The sequence below is a fragment of the Hordeum vulgare genome, chromosome 3H (assembly GCF_904849725.1).
Source record: "Hordeum vulgare subsp. vulgare chromosome 3H, MorexV3_pseudomolecules_assembly, whole genome shotgun sequence".
NCBI classification, from domain to species: Eukaryota; Viridiplantae; Streptophyta; class Magnoliopsida; order Poales; family Poaceae; genus Hordeum; species Hordeum vulgare.
In genome coordinates, this window is record NC_058520.1 from 495,940,918 (window position 1) to 495,956,130 (window position 15,213).

General features: G+C 47.8%; 1 long non-coding RNA gene and 1 pseudogene across 1 annotated transcript; one reads left to right on the top strand and one right to left on the bottom strand.

The window, feature by feature from the left end:
• Positions 1-1,068: 1,068 nt before the first annotated feature.
• On the bottom strand, positions 1,069-12,975 carry LOC123444462 (annotated as a pseudogene).
• Positions 4,852-6,406, top strand: LOC123444463. The gene is made up of 2 exons (XR_006631003.1): positions 4,852-4,981; positions 5,949-6,406. It is a non-coding gene; the product is annotated as an uncharacterized LOC123444463 (long non-coding RNA).
• Positions 12,976-15,213: the final 2,238 nt, after the last annotated feature.

The window sequence follows — 15,213 nt, forward strand, 5'->3', positions numbered from 1 at the left end:
CTCTTCGTTGGTTCAATTACGATCCATCTGCGCAAGGGCTTGCGCGTCAATAGTGACTCGCGCCTGTAGGACCCCTACCCCCCCCCCCTTAGGATCTTTTTGAATGACAGAAGTGTGCTTCGCAATAGCGAGGCCCAATGTGCCGTTCTTTAGGTTGTAAGGCAAGTTAACGACCCTTGCCCAAACCGACAGCTTGTCGAATTTGAGTTTCGACGACCGCATATGTGCTTCAAAATTCTCAAGGATTATTGCATGTTTCTTAATATGCCAGGGTGTTCCCTCCCACACACAGTCACGATCACGTTTGGATTCAAACTTAGCAGCAGACATATTCGCTCCCAATGGATGAATAACCAAGCCCCTAGTTTACCCCAAGCTAGACTCCCAATGAACGAATAACCAAGCCCCTAGGTTACCCCAAGCTGGACGGAGGGCACTCGAGATTGTATGGATATGAAAAAGATTTTGGTACAAGACCTTGCCCGCCACTTCGTCGGTGCACCATAATCCATGTCGTCGATCACCAGAGGCGTTGCCTCCTTGGATATGTCGAGTTTTTCGAGCGCCTCTTCCATCTGCGCCCTCACCGAGCACGATGAGAGAGTGCCCTTCTGTCACTGACCAATGCCCACATTGGATGCCGCCGTCATTGCCGAGAGTTTCCTTGCGCCTCACCGATGAGATATGCAAGCGCTAAAGAACAACAGTCTGATCGGATTATATGAGAATTGACCATATCTCATCTACATGGGAATTAGTAAATCCATATTTTTAATACATATATAATACAATAGGTATTGTCCTATCTATTTCCAAGTATTTCAGATACCATCAGATAGGGGTTTTTTTCACAATCACCTTGGGATAGCTTTAAAACCTTATATGCCTCCTTAACCTGTTTGTGAATTATTTAGTTCTCCAACCAAGGTTATCAAAAGGCTATTGGTGGTATCGTTGGTCAGGAGGTATCCATACCATTTTCGCCCTGGATACCAGCGGTGTAAAAATTCAAATGCTGTGTATCTCAAATCATTTACCCAATCCAAGATGGGCCGTCACATTCTGAGATTTCGAGCACATAATAATCTTGATGACTTCAAATCGATTGCATCTAAGGGTGAGTAAGTTAGTTGATATCCAGGTCCCATATCGATTGCACAAAAATAATCTTGATGACTTCAAATCGATTGCACAAAAATAATCTTGATGACTTCAAATCGATTGCACAAAAATAAAAGCTGCCCATATCTGACATTACAAGGTCCTAATCAGCAAATATCCAGCGGTAGAAACAAGTGGATCTTATACTGTCGCCCACCGCTTGGTGCTGGGGCATTGGAACTTCCATGTCGAAACTTAAGTCGTTACCTTCTGGACTTGCATTCAAGTCTCGTTAACTTGCCAGTTAGCCCCCTGTCACCAAAAGACACACGTGATTATGCTTACAAGGAGGGAAAGCTATATACGGCAAGCAAATTTGGCACGGGAGCTTCTCAACAAACCATTCTGCACGCCTGAAATGAACCCTTCCTGCACAACAAACGGAATTCAATTAGAGGGCAGTGTTAATCCCCTCATGCCATCAGCAGATAGATCTAATCATCTAAGGAAAAAAAAAAGACAAGTTATGCATCCATATCCTACTAATGATTGAAAATTACATCATAAGATAAGCATCTTCACAGCACATCTACGCGATAAGTTATGCACTGCTTTATCCAGATCAAACTTGACGTTTCACATTTGTGACAACAATAATTTGCAGTGCGGAACACTAGGAAGGGATGGTGAATATTCAGATTATGCATGCTTTACCCTAGTACATTTGATCAGTCTCTTCCTAGTCCTAGCAATATGATTATATATCGTGGAACGGTTCCACCGTAGAGCTTATAGACTGACACCTCTGTTATATGGAAGCCTTTGCTAGGAAACTCTTCTTGCATCATTCACTGTTTAATTTTGGACTTTGGTGCAATGAACAAGATTAAACTAGGATAATTTAAGGATTAACAAATTAGCTAATCATGCGCACAAACACACAATCATATAAGATATAACATTGAAATATATTTCTTTACTAACCCTGTCATAGACAACCCAACTTCTTCCTGGATCCAATTGAGGTACTATCACTCGACCTGAAAAAGAAAGAATTCCCTTTATCCAAGGACAAATAGTAAATTATTTAAGTAGCAGAGTCCAACCGAAGACATCGTACCTGATTTGGTTCTTCTCATTTTGAGAGACTCGGGTGTGGAAATAGATAATGACTGCGCCCTAGAACGAGTAAGCCGAGAATAATGCACCTAAAGTGTTTCAAAGGAACATTGCAATAAGTACAGATGGTCAAAATCTTGGCTAGCACGGTTTTTGTCAGCTGAGTTAAGTAACAGAAAAAGGGCAGCCCGGTGCATGTAGCTCCCGCTTGCGCAGGGTCCGGGGAAGGGTCCGACCACTTTGGGTCTATTGTACGCAGCCTTTCCCTACATTTCTGCAAGACGCTGTTTCCAGGACTTGAACCAGTGACCTCATGGTCACAAGGCAGCAGCTTTACCACTGCGCCAAGGCTCCCCTTCAGAGAGTGGATTAAACATATGGGGCGCCGAGACAAGCTATATGTGTGAGTAAAACTTAAGAACTAAGGAAGAAGGTGGCATCACAGTCAATCTTGATGGCGGTAAGCGGATGACATATTTTTCTGTTATTTCATATAAAGTGAGCACAAAAGATGACTGGGGTAACTACAATGTAACCTATAAACCTTGCTAGACTACCCGCTCTCCTGGAGGCATCTCTTGCGCTCAACGTTTTTGACCGTTCGATCGAGTTACAACAGTGATTTTTGCCTGCTGGCGGCTGGTCAACCGTCCACTATTTTTCACGTTTGAAACTGCTTTAGGAGAGAATGACGGGTGGGGTCTTGAGCCTATGGGGGCCATCGAGCAGAGGGTGGGTTTCCTGGATCCCAGGTGAATGATTGGCTGAAGGTGGGTTGTTCCCACCAATCCTCGACAACAGCCACGACCAATCCTCCAGCAGAAACCTAGCGCGCTAGGGCCAATCCTCTCTGTCCTCGAGCCCTTCTTCTCTCCACGCCATATGCCCATATCGCCTCCCCTGCGCTCGCACCGCTGTCTTCTCTCCCCGGTGCTCGAGGTGCAGCAGCGGGGGCGCCAGTTCTAAGATCCAGCCGGTCGGGCACAGGTCGCCGGCATCACACGCCGCGCGCAATGATGCTAGATCCGGTGCAGATCTTCACGCCGCCACCTCTCCTCCTCCCCCCCCCCCCTCTCTCTCCCATGCCGCCACCGTTGGAAGGAGCAGGGGAGATAGGCGACGAGGACAAGAAGTAGCAGGTTGGTCGCGGTGGGCTTGAGGTGCTGAGGAGATGGAGGAGGCCGTTGTGGTTCATCATGGAGGCGTCGCCGCCGGCCAGGGGAGGACATCGTTGGTGCGCTCGGTGCCGTCCTTCTCCGCTTGACCCCCGCCCCTCCCCTCCCTGCTTCCGGTGCAGGTTCTTCTCTTCCACGAAACCGACCCCATGTTTCCGTTCTTGCTATCTTGTGCGATTTGATTCTTCACTTTCGTTTTCTTCTCTTTTTTTCCTCTTGCGGGATCGGTGGGGCTGCTCTCGCTCGTTCAGTTTGCCACTGTTTCTTTCATTGTACTGCTGGTTATTGTTATCATTCGAAGGTGAGGTGATCTTCCATTATGATGCTCCTGACGTGGTTAATGAAATTTCTATGGGCTGTTATGTCGTTCATTCTCTCTTTCCTTTCTTGCTGCAACCTGATCTACCTTGTCTATCAGTTCTCCTTCAGGCCGTCATCACGAACATGATTTCCACCCCTGCTCTGCTCCATTACTGATCGACTGTTGTTTCATGCATGTTTGCAGAGGCTTACTTGCAGTCCCTGGCCAAGGCTCTGTGGCACTAATACAACGCCTGACTGCTGCTCCTCGACGTCACCGACTTCTCGCTGTGGGTCAGCAGCAATAGATCAAGTCCATTACTGCTTCTTTACGTTTGCTATGTCGTTTCTCATGCCATGATTCTGAAATTTTTTCTTGTTTCTGAATGTTGTTTTGCAGATCCCGAGCAAGTATGGGAGCTCCAGTAAGGCCATCGTGAGTGTGCTTGTTAGGTACAGACAAAGAGGCAGAACAAGCACACAAAGTTGATAGGTACAACGCTGGATCAGACACACGCACGGTCTTGGCATGTGTGCTGGATCGGCAGCCCGCGGCTGGGTACAAGCAACCGGCGTGCCATGGTCGCTTGGCCTATCCATCAGCATTATATCTCCTTCATCAATTATTTTCTCATATTTCTTAATGTCTTAGTTGTTGCTTTTCTTAATGCAAATATGGAAGATCTAAAAGCCCCTGTGAAAGATTTTGGTTCTGCAGAAGCCAATGATCTGGCACACTGGGACCTTAACTTCTGGAGTGAACGACTGCGGGAATCAAAATACAATATTGATGAGGTTCTCCCAGAAGTATTCTCTGCAACATCAATTCCAGTATGTTGCTTTAGTTGTTCTGTGTGATGCAAGGTAATATTTTCTTGCAATTTTTGCATCTTTTACCTTTTGACTTCTGTTTGGGGAAACATGTTGTTTCTTAAGAAGATATTGTTTATAAGAGGGACCAATACTCACCATATGAAGTTCTTCCACCAAATAAATATTTTTTGAGTGCAACTATTCATGATTCTATGGTCTGACACGGCCGATGGATGTTCAGATTTCTCTATTAATTGCAACGCCTTCTGGATGTGCTACTGTAGGGTTATCTATCTGCGCTTTAATATCCGTTATGCATGTGTTCTTTTGTTTATTTTACAGATAACCTGACTTTCTGGAACATGCTCAGTTCAGCTGAAAGGATGTATTGCAATTATGCAGAGAGATGGAATTGTCCGGACTCCAGTGCCACCTTCACCGATCAACAACATGCCAAGACACTGCCACAAGAGGTATCTTCTATTTGTTCGTTTGTACTCATCTTATATGGTTTGTTGATTTCAAACTGTTTGGTATTGATTCTTTTGGAATCTCATGTATCATCTGATAAAGAATCAAAATCAGCACTCCCCACTAGAACGTTGATAGGTACCCAACTTCTAAAATGTATGATGCAACCAAGATATTATATTTGTGTGTCATTCTTATGTCAAACTGTTTGGTATTGACTCTTTTGGAATCTCCTGTATCATCTGATAAGGAATCAAAATCAGCACTCCCCACTAGAACGTTGATAGGTACCCAACTTTTAAAATGTATGATACAACCAAGATATTATATTTGTATGTCATTTTTATGTGGTTATTAATACCTGACCATCGCAAATGCAATACCTGAAGTTCTTGGATAAACAGAAACAACAAGAGTATTGTCCGGTCCGTGGTACCACACTAGGGGTGAAAATGCAAGCAGGCTGAAGGGAAAAAGTATAGCATTTTTTGTCATATGTTGTTCCCAATGAAAGAATCTTTTTTAGCATTTGCACTCCTGTTTTCCATTAATTTCTTGATTTATGGTTACAATGCAGTCTTCTAGACGAAGATGGATTTAGGCTGTGTGATTCCATAGTATACATTGCACTTCCTTTAAGCATGAATATCTGAAAATGCACAGTGTATATTGCTCAGTCATGTTCTTTTTCTGTTTATATTTCCAGGATATATACATATGTATTGCATTAGAATATAACTTCTACTTATGTACTAGTATTATTTTTCTTCCTGGTCTATGTAGCAGAACACCATGTATATCTAATATCTTCAAGTTTCAGGATTTATATGTCCTCTGTTTTGTGTGTACCAGGCGGTTACCTAAGTTTTTTTTTTTTTGCTTATTCTATTAGATCGTGAGAAAATTAAGACATATATGTTGATCTTTCATTTGGTAGCATTTCTTGTCACATTGTTGATTCTCTTACAGATCCACCACCTCAGACGGTGCTGACAAGGGTGCAAAGCACTCTGCGGTAGAGCTTTGGTACCGGGTTTTAAAGTGAACATTTGCCCTCATGAAGCCCCCACTTTGTGGCCATTGCAGCTGTGGCTAAGGAGGATGCCCGTCAGCGCCAGCTCACTGCTTGCCTGTGTAATTGATCTATATTTCCAGCCTTTTTGTTTAGAGTAACTACAACAACGCCTAGAAAGAATGAAAGACCATTTTTGCCATGCCTATTTGGCCACTGAACAAAGAACTTTTTGTTTAGCTGCACTTTTTGTCTCAACTATTTTGTTCTTGCTCTCAAGAACAAGACATGTAGTCGTGTATTCTAAATGTAATCAAGCACTTCCTAATATTGATGTACCCCCTCAGGTGTATTGGTACTGGTACATATTCGTCATAACACTACCAATCATATATAGTAAATTCAAAGGTCTCTATATGTGCATCTCTAACTGTGCATTGCTTGACAAAAGGAATGTAAACAAACTATGTGTTTGTGATTAGTTCATAGATACTTTTTAGATTTGGCTGCTTCCAAGATATAGAGCAGTCCTTCGATTCATTTTTGTGTGTTTGTGATCAGTTCATTGATACTTTTTAGATTTGTTTGGTTCCCAAATGTAGAGCAGTCCTTTGATTCATTTTGTTCCACCAGAAGTATCTACCCTGTTTCTAGGGATTCATGTTGAGGGATATCAAAATTAGCCATTGCTCAATGGATCCATACAAATAACTCTCCAGCAAACCTTTCATACCATAAACTATGATTAATACATAGTTATCAGCATTTTTTTCTATTTTACCGAAGATTTCTATGGTGCATGTGTTGAAACCCGAAATTCATGAATACATATATTATATTATTGGAGTTTTGTTATTCCAGTAGGACTAACTGAATTCTACTAATTCGCAAACAATTGTTGTTGTGTGATGATAAAATCACCAATTAGTTAATTTTGCATTAGACTTTGCTTGTTCAGCTGTTATCGGTGTTATAAAATTTGGCACAATTTCTATCTCATAATTAATTGGAATCCCTTCATGCAGGAACCAGATGCTCCCAACTTACTAGCAATGATATTCACAATGGGAAGCCTTTATTGCAGGCTACTTTGATTGATTCCCAAACTATGGCTTTGTTACAGATGTTTTGGTGGTGATGTTTCATACACCAGTCGAGTGTTGCTACCCAATGATTTGTATGAAGCACTTTGAAATGCTTTGAAGAAAGTCTTCTAGGTGGCAGCTCTACTGCTGCTACTCCTGTGATAGCCACAGCGTAGGTTGCAGCTAGCAGGGTTTAAGGAGGAAAAGAAGAAATGATTTCTTCTTGGAGAGGTGAGTTGTTTCCCTCATATACAAATTGCAACGATGACAACCACTCACTGTGCTTGTTTGTTTGTGTACAAGTTCATATGTTTTCAGTAGTAGAAACATTTTGATTAACCTATCTGAATTTTGTGGCTCAGCAGCCGCCTCATGTATGTAGGCTTATTTAAATCTTTTGGAGAATCAGATTGTTAATATTTCCTCTGAAGTAAAAAAAGTTACATTTTCCATTACTTGTTTACTTGGACCCAAACTGTTCATTACCGATTGTCTCTACATAGTTTATCTTAGCGTAGCATCCATTCAAACCATGGGTACAGAGTTTGGCTTACCGTGCTTTAGAACAATAATTGTAGAGTTTGACCTTCTGTAAACTGATACAAGTCATTCTACTATATGTAATACAATCCACATTGCATTATGTTTCCAGCTACATCTCCTACTTACTTTTTCGAGAAAACGCAAAGACTCTGTGTTTCATTTCATTGAAAGGGAGATAGTTTTAGCTATACATGCCTCCGAGCAGGAGGCCCATCGAAAGAAAAAACACAAAACTAGTGAACATCCCAGGTTAACGGCAAGACCAGCCCAAGGCCGACTGCCCCAGCCCGAACCCAAAGGGCTGCCTCCTCTCTGATCCTAGTCGATAGCAGTGCCATGGAAGGCTGCTCGCCGTCAAACACACAGGAGTTGCGGTGCTTCCAGAGTAGCCATGGCGTCAGGTGAGTGATCGTGGCCAACCCCTTGCGCATGGCCTTGGGCGTCTCCCGCTTGGCGTGCATCCACCACTCATTCAGCGTTGCCTCTTGGTTCGGCGGCCGGCATGTCAGCCGCAGCCAAGAGTGTCTCGTGCCACACCTGTCGCGAGAAGGGGCAGGTGACGAGCAGGTGGCGCATCGTCTCGGGCTCCTGGTCACAGAAGACACAGCGCGGGTGGTGTTGCAAGCCGCGGCGGCGCAATCTGTCCGTTGTCCAGCACATGTCCAGGCTAACGAGCCAGAGGAAGAATTTCACGCGCGGCGGAGCCCAACTCCTCCATGTCAGTTGCCATAAGTCGCAGCTAGCGGAGCCGTGGAAGGTTGCCAAGTAGGCGCTGCGCGCGGAGTAGGATCCGCTCGAGGTCCATCTCCAGATGAGCTGGTCTGGCCGGTCGTTGAGGGCGACATTTTCTGTAACACGCCATAGCAGCAAGTATTGGCCAATCTCGTGGATGCCCATGTCGTCGCGAATGTCACGAGTCCATGCATAGCTCTGGAGGCCATCCGCGATGGTGCGCTGCTTGCGCCAGCGCTTGGGGATGCAAGCGTAGAGCTGTGGCACGAGCTCGTCGATGGAGCGGCCGTCAATCCAACGATCCTCCCAGAACTTGCCCGTCTCCCACGGCAAGCGGGGTGGAGGCGAAGGACAGGGCATGCTCCTCCTTGGTAAACTGGAGGTCAAGGCCGTGCCAGGCACGCCCCTCGTCGGTGCGGCTGAACCAGAGCCATCGCAACCGAAGGGCGAGTCCAGCACGCTCCATGTCCTGGACTCCAAGGCCGCCGAGGGAGAGCGGCCGGCAGACACGGCGCCAGTTGACGTGGCAGCTGCCTCCGTTAGCGGCAACGCGACCTTCCCATCGGAATCCTCGCTCAATTGTCTCGATGAGACTTATTGTCTTCTTCGGGGGGGCGAAGACGAGGATTTGGTGGATGGGGATTGCACAGAGCACGGACCTTACAAGAGCAAGGCGGCCCGCTTTGTTCATTAGCTGAGACTTCCAGCTGAGCAGCATGCCTCCAACCGTGTCGACCAGGGGCTGCAGCTGGGCGCTCGTGGGTCGTCGAATGGTGAGAGGGATCCCAAGGTAAGTGAGTGGCAGGTCCGCGATCTTGCACCCAAGGGTCTCCGAGATCAGCGCAGAATCACCTGGGGCGCAATTGAGCAATGTGGCTGAGCTCTTGCCGTAGTTGACGTGAAGACCCGTGGCTTGCCCAAAGAGCTGCAGGATCGCCTTGATCGGGGCAAAGTCACTGGGGGAGGGGTGGCAAAACAGCACCACGTCGTCCGCGTAGAGCGAGATGACCGGGATGGGGCGGCGTGGGTGTAGGTGCTCCAGGATGCCCAGGGTCGCGGCCCGCCGGAAGAGGCGTCCCAGCGTGTCCACAGCGAGGACGAACAGTTGGGGCGACAAAGGGTCGCCCTGCCGCAGCCCCCTGCAGTGCCAGATGGGGGGCCTGGCTCACCGTTGATCAGCACCCGCAAGCAAGCGGACGACAGCAAGATGGCCAACCAGTCCAGAAATCTGCTCCCGAAGCCATACTGGCGGAGAACTTCGAACAGGAAGGGCCATGAGATGGTATCGAAGGCGCGCGCGAGGTCGAGCTTGAGCAGAATCCAGGGCGCGCGCAGCTGGTGCAGGAGGCGCATCGATTGTCGGACGAGCACGAAGTTGTCGTGTAGGGAACGACCGGCGATGAAGGCATTCTGGTTCTTGTTGACCAGCCCGTCGAGCTTCCAAGCCAGGCGTAGGGAGAGCGTCTTGGCGAAGACCTTGGCAACCAGGTGTATCAGGCTGATGGAGCGAAAGTCGCCGATCGCCTGGGCATCCGCGCGCTTGGGGAGGAGGGAGACCATGGCCTGGTTGAGGCGGTGGAATCCTCTACCGCGGAGCTGGTGCAGCTGATGGAACACAACGATGATGTCGGGCTTGACAGTACCCCAGCAGGCGCGAAGAAACTCCGCGGTGAAGCCGTCCGGTCCCGGCGCCTTGCGCGCCGGCAAGCGCGTAACATAGCTTCTAAGGTGGCGTTTGGTTTGCGGGCGAGTTAGGTTGGTTGAGGATATCCTCAACCACGTGGTTAGGGATAGCCACATTTTCTTGTTTGGCTGGCTGGAGCTGAGTAGGCTGGATAGCCATTTTTTGTTGTTTGGTAGGAAGGATAAAAACTGATGAGGCGGAGGGAAAAAATCGCCCTTGCCCCCGCGCCGTCCTCACCCCCGCGGGCGACACGGACGGCGGCGCCAGATCCACCACCTCGCACGGCCCCGTCTCCTTGCCCCGCCTTCGTCGTCGGCCGGTGCTGCCAGGGGCAAAGCCCCTTGCGGTGGCTGGTGGCGGGGAAACTTCTCCATCCCCTTGGTGCGGCTGGTGCGGGGCAGCCGGCCTGGGCTGGAGGCGTCGGGCTAAGCGGGAGCCGGCGGCGTGACAGCGGCAAGCGGGCGGTTGCGGCACGGCAACGGTAGGGCGGCGGCTCGGGGAGAGAAGCCCGCCGCCGCCGGCTGCCGCACGGGCTTTGCCCGGCGGAGAAGCCCGACGGCGACCAGAGGGGAGGAGTGTGAGAAGAAAAGAAAATGTTTCGTCGCCTCAGGAGGTCACCGAGCGTGGGTGGCTGCCAGCATCCGCGAGAATTTCACGGCTCCCCTTAACCAGCTTTTGAAGGAATATTCCTATGTATCTGGTTATCCCCAGCCTTCTTCACCATCAAACCAAACGAGTGGCATCCCTCCTAAAACTGGCTATCCCTATCCACTGGTTGGTTATCCCTCAAACCAAACGCCACGTAATTGGCTTCTTGCGCCATTGGCGCAACCGGGTCATCTAGTTGATATAATATTGGTCCGTCTTAACAAAGACTACGCTAACATCATTGCAAGTTTACTCCTGCATGTTTTCAAAGATAATAATAAAATCATTACAACTTCGTCCAATAGAAGCATAGCAAAGTGGTGTGATATCGGCTATTCCTATTTCTTATACTAAAATCTGCCATAAAATAAAACTGGCAACTTTACCTCAATAGTTTGTGCATTATACAGATGTTAAAAACGTCCAGGATAATGAACCATCATTCGGTAAGAGCTGGATTACATGGCAATTGCAGAAGCTATGGCAAGCTAACACATTATAAATTTTTTTAACCATCAGCATTTAGCAAGTGTTATAAAATATTATTACGATGCTTTAAATTGTTTAACACCAGAAGAAAAGGGTATGGAAATTTTTTGCATACTTACATATGGAGCTAAATTCAATCTAGTAAGACGCCCCGGCCCTTGCTTTGCAGACCTGTGCTTCTTTGATGAACCTACAGTCTGCTTTTCCACATAGAAGCCATCAAGTTCACCATGTAAATTGAGGAACACAACTAAGATCACTAGCTTAAATGTGCTAAATACTATGAACTTGGCATCATAAAAAAACGAAATTCTGTATGATGCACCTTACTCTGGAAGTTAAAGAACTTTTAGGCGGTACTATGGCTAAAGGATATAAAGCCAGTAGTTCAGCATTGGTGGCATTTCCACCTTCTGACTCATTGGGCATATGTACATTACCCTCAACAACTGTGGAAATGATGTTTCAACCAAGGAAAATTCTTGTGAAGTGTTGCTCGAGTTCAAGCCTATTTCCACATTAGCTACAGCTGCGGGTCTGGCATCATCTGAAGCACCAGAATTTTCCTTGGTTGAAACTTCATTTCCACAGTTGTGTTCCTGAAATCTTGAACCCCCTGTGAATGCATCGAGATCATTGATTGGTAACTTGTTAGCATCATGAAGGTCCTTGGTGAAGGAAGGTCCAAGCTTCTGAATAAAATTGCCTGGCTGGAATTCCTCCAGGTCAAATTGAGCTGAATCCTCTTGTGGGTGGATACAAGAGTTTGGGTAAGGTTCCATGTGCGAAGCCAGAGTCTCCCACCCGTCCGGAAATCCCTTCTTGAATAGTGTATATATCTGCATGCATGGATTATTTTGTTTATCAGAGCAGTACTAGATTAAAAGCATGGCTAAATGATCTTTCTGCACATGAATAAGCTTTTGCTTGAATATGGGCTGACTTTCCATCATCCTTTATGAACAGAAATGACAGAAGAAGAAACACCAAGAGAAAATGTTCATGCCTGCATAGAAAATTTCTGATACATATGCCATAAGCTAGGTGAACCATTAAGGAGCACCACAACCCCATCTTCATCTAGGAGCTTCAAAGGCTCATAACACTGTGCTATGGGTACAGAAGTGAATATGACACTCCTGACAAAACAATCACCAAATACCATCAAGCCGGAAACAGCGAGCTTCCACTCTTCCCCTTCCAGCCTCACCGGATACCACTCCCACAGGTTGACCTAGCCAAGCACCAAATCGAATCAAACCACCGCCCATCTAGGAAGAAAACAAGAAGGAGAGGCGCATGCGAAATGCGGGAAAGGAAAGGGGGAGAGAGCGTACGTATGGGTGCTCGAAGGCGGCCTCCACAGCGGCAAGGCGGACAGGGGAGAAGGGAGGGCTCAGCGCGGGGGCGGCGGCCTCCGCAGCGCCGCGCAACAGGAGAGGGGAGAAGGGAGCAACAGGAGAGGGGAGAAGGGAGGGCTCAGCGCGGGGGCGGCGGCCTCCGCAGCGCCGCGCAACAGGAGAGGGGAGAAGGGAGGGCTCAGCGCGGCGGCTGGTGTTGCCATGTTGGGAGCGGAGCCGAGGGAGAGTCGCACGGACGAACAAAGCGAGAGATTTGCTACACATACAGCAGGGTTACATGTCATGCCAGGTTGTAATCCGTCAATAGCATAGGGGCATGTTTTAAAGGTTTGGAAGGAACATGTAGAACCCTGTAAAAGCCTGTATGTCTAGCATTTTTGGACGAACAAACGGTGCCCTCCGTTCCTAAATATAAGTCTTTTAAAAAAAATTCACTAGGGTTCTACATACAAAACAAAATGAGTCAATCTACATTAGGGTTAAGCATAACGGATCAGCTAAAGCCGTGTCCCGTAAAATCCGTTTACGGTAACTCCATCACCAAGTTGGAGAGGATGAACGCGCAATCATACTTGTTATAAGTACTCCCTTCGTATCTAAATAATTATAGTTAAGAAAAATAGACTAGTTCTTTTTAATTACAATTATTTAGGTACGAAGGAGTAGAAAGTATAGAACGAGGGAGTTGAATGAAAAATGATTCAGTAGTTTTTATTGATGATAAAAATAAGGTATTCATATTCAAAAGAGAGTACATTTGTTACTTGACAACATAGTTGTCTTGAGAGCCCAAAAAATACATGGTTACTTAAAAACCAAGTAACATATCTAATAATTAATTTAATCCTTCTTAGCTTAATTAGTAAGCAACTATTCCATTCTTAACATTTCCCTTTGTGCAATGCCTCTTTTTTGATATATGCATCATCTTGACAAATTCTTTGTATAAGTATAATTTTTAAAGTCTTTTTCGAAAACTCGTGGAAAAATAAAAGGAGAATAGTCCAGATATGTTGCTAAAACTCCTTTAACGTTGTCGGACAAAGCCCGATGGGCGCGGCGGCGGCGGGGCCCTTCTTCCCCCTCTGCTCGTGGGGCGCCGGCACGGGGCATCGCCCTCGAGTAGCGGTGCTGGGCGGCCGCGGGGCGCATCGACGTGGCAGGCGGGCTTGCAGGGCGGCGGGGTAGCCGACTGGTGGTGGCGTGCCGGCGTGCTGGGTCCCGCACGAATCGGGGCGGTTATGACGCTCCCTTCTTGGGAGGTAGCGTGAGGATGACCTCCTGCTGGATCCGACAGGACCTGACGTTGGGGTCGGCCGACGACGCGTGACGGCAGTGGTGCGTGCCCGGTGGCTCCGGCGCCTGGAGCTCGCCGGGCGACGGGGGTAGGGCAGCTGTCGGGCGAGGTCATTGCTCCGGCCATGGGCGACGGCTTGGGGAGGCCCGACGGTGGTGCCTCCCAATGTCATGGAGGCTACACGGTGGCTCGGCGGATCTGGATGTGGTGGCGGTCGGCTTCTCTGGCGTTGGGTCTTCTGCGTTCACATTGTTTCGACCTTCGTCCCATCTCCGCGTCGCCTGGGCGCTACTTCCATCAAAGAGTTGGCCCTCTCCCAGCTGCGGTCCATCGCTCGTCTCACGCCCCGTGGAGCAGGACCGAGCTCGTCTCACGCACGTGCAGCAAGATCAAGCTCGTCCCGCGCACGGTACGGTGGGACTGACCTCGTCCCCTCACGATGATGCAGGACCGAGCTCGTCTCGCGCTCGGGGCTGCAGGACGGGTATATGGATGGCTGCGCTCGCCGTCCTATCGGGTCTCAATGTTAGGGGTCTATGGATGAAGTCCTATTCCGAGGTGGTTCCCGAACTCTATAATTATGATCTAACCGAGCTTGGTACCCATCCCGTCCAGCGAGAGTGCGTCCTATGGACCCATAGATGGATCTTGTTTGTCCTGCTTTAGCATTGAGGTTGTGTCGCGGGTTAGATGGGTTTTCGGGCTATGATGGCTCCTTCCTTCTTCTGCGAAGGTATTCGGGTTTTTCACCGACCTCTCCAGCTGTCATGTCCCGGCCTCGAGGGGGGCAGTTTTGCTGCTCACCCTAAGTGCGTCTGTGGAGTGCGGGCTCAAAGGCCTCGTCCTCGAACTCTGGTAATAACCGGCGGCGCGGGTAACTTTTGTTTTATTATTGTCGTTCCTTGCCATTTCCCTCCTTGGCAGATAGGATTTGAGTCCATTTGTCATTGATGGAGTCCTGTTCAGCTTTGATTTCCTGATGTTTTATCTTGAGACTTCAAGAAGTGGCTATGAGTTACTGCTTAAATCGCTCTTGATCAAGCGGGTCTTCGGGGACGATGAAGTCCTCCTCTCTGAGACTAAACTCTTCTTCAAAAGAAGGGAGGTAGTTTCTATCCCGAGAGTCGTCGAGGTCCTTGGGTTTTTTCAGATCCATGTGTCCCTTCTAATCATCGAGCTTGTGTTCGGGGGCAGCGGGATCAAGGCGGTTCTCTGGATTGTCCAAGGTAACATTTTCTTTGGTTCTCGTGTTGCTTTCCTTTCCCTGAATGCTTTAGGCTTTCTGCGACGTATGCGCCTTTGAGGTTTATCGCCACAGTTTTTAACTGGGGTTTCATCATCGCTCTTCCCTATGGTGCCATCGTCCTTAGGGGTGTCCACTAT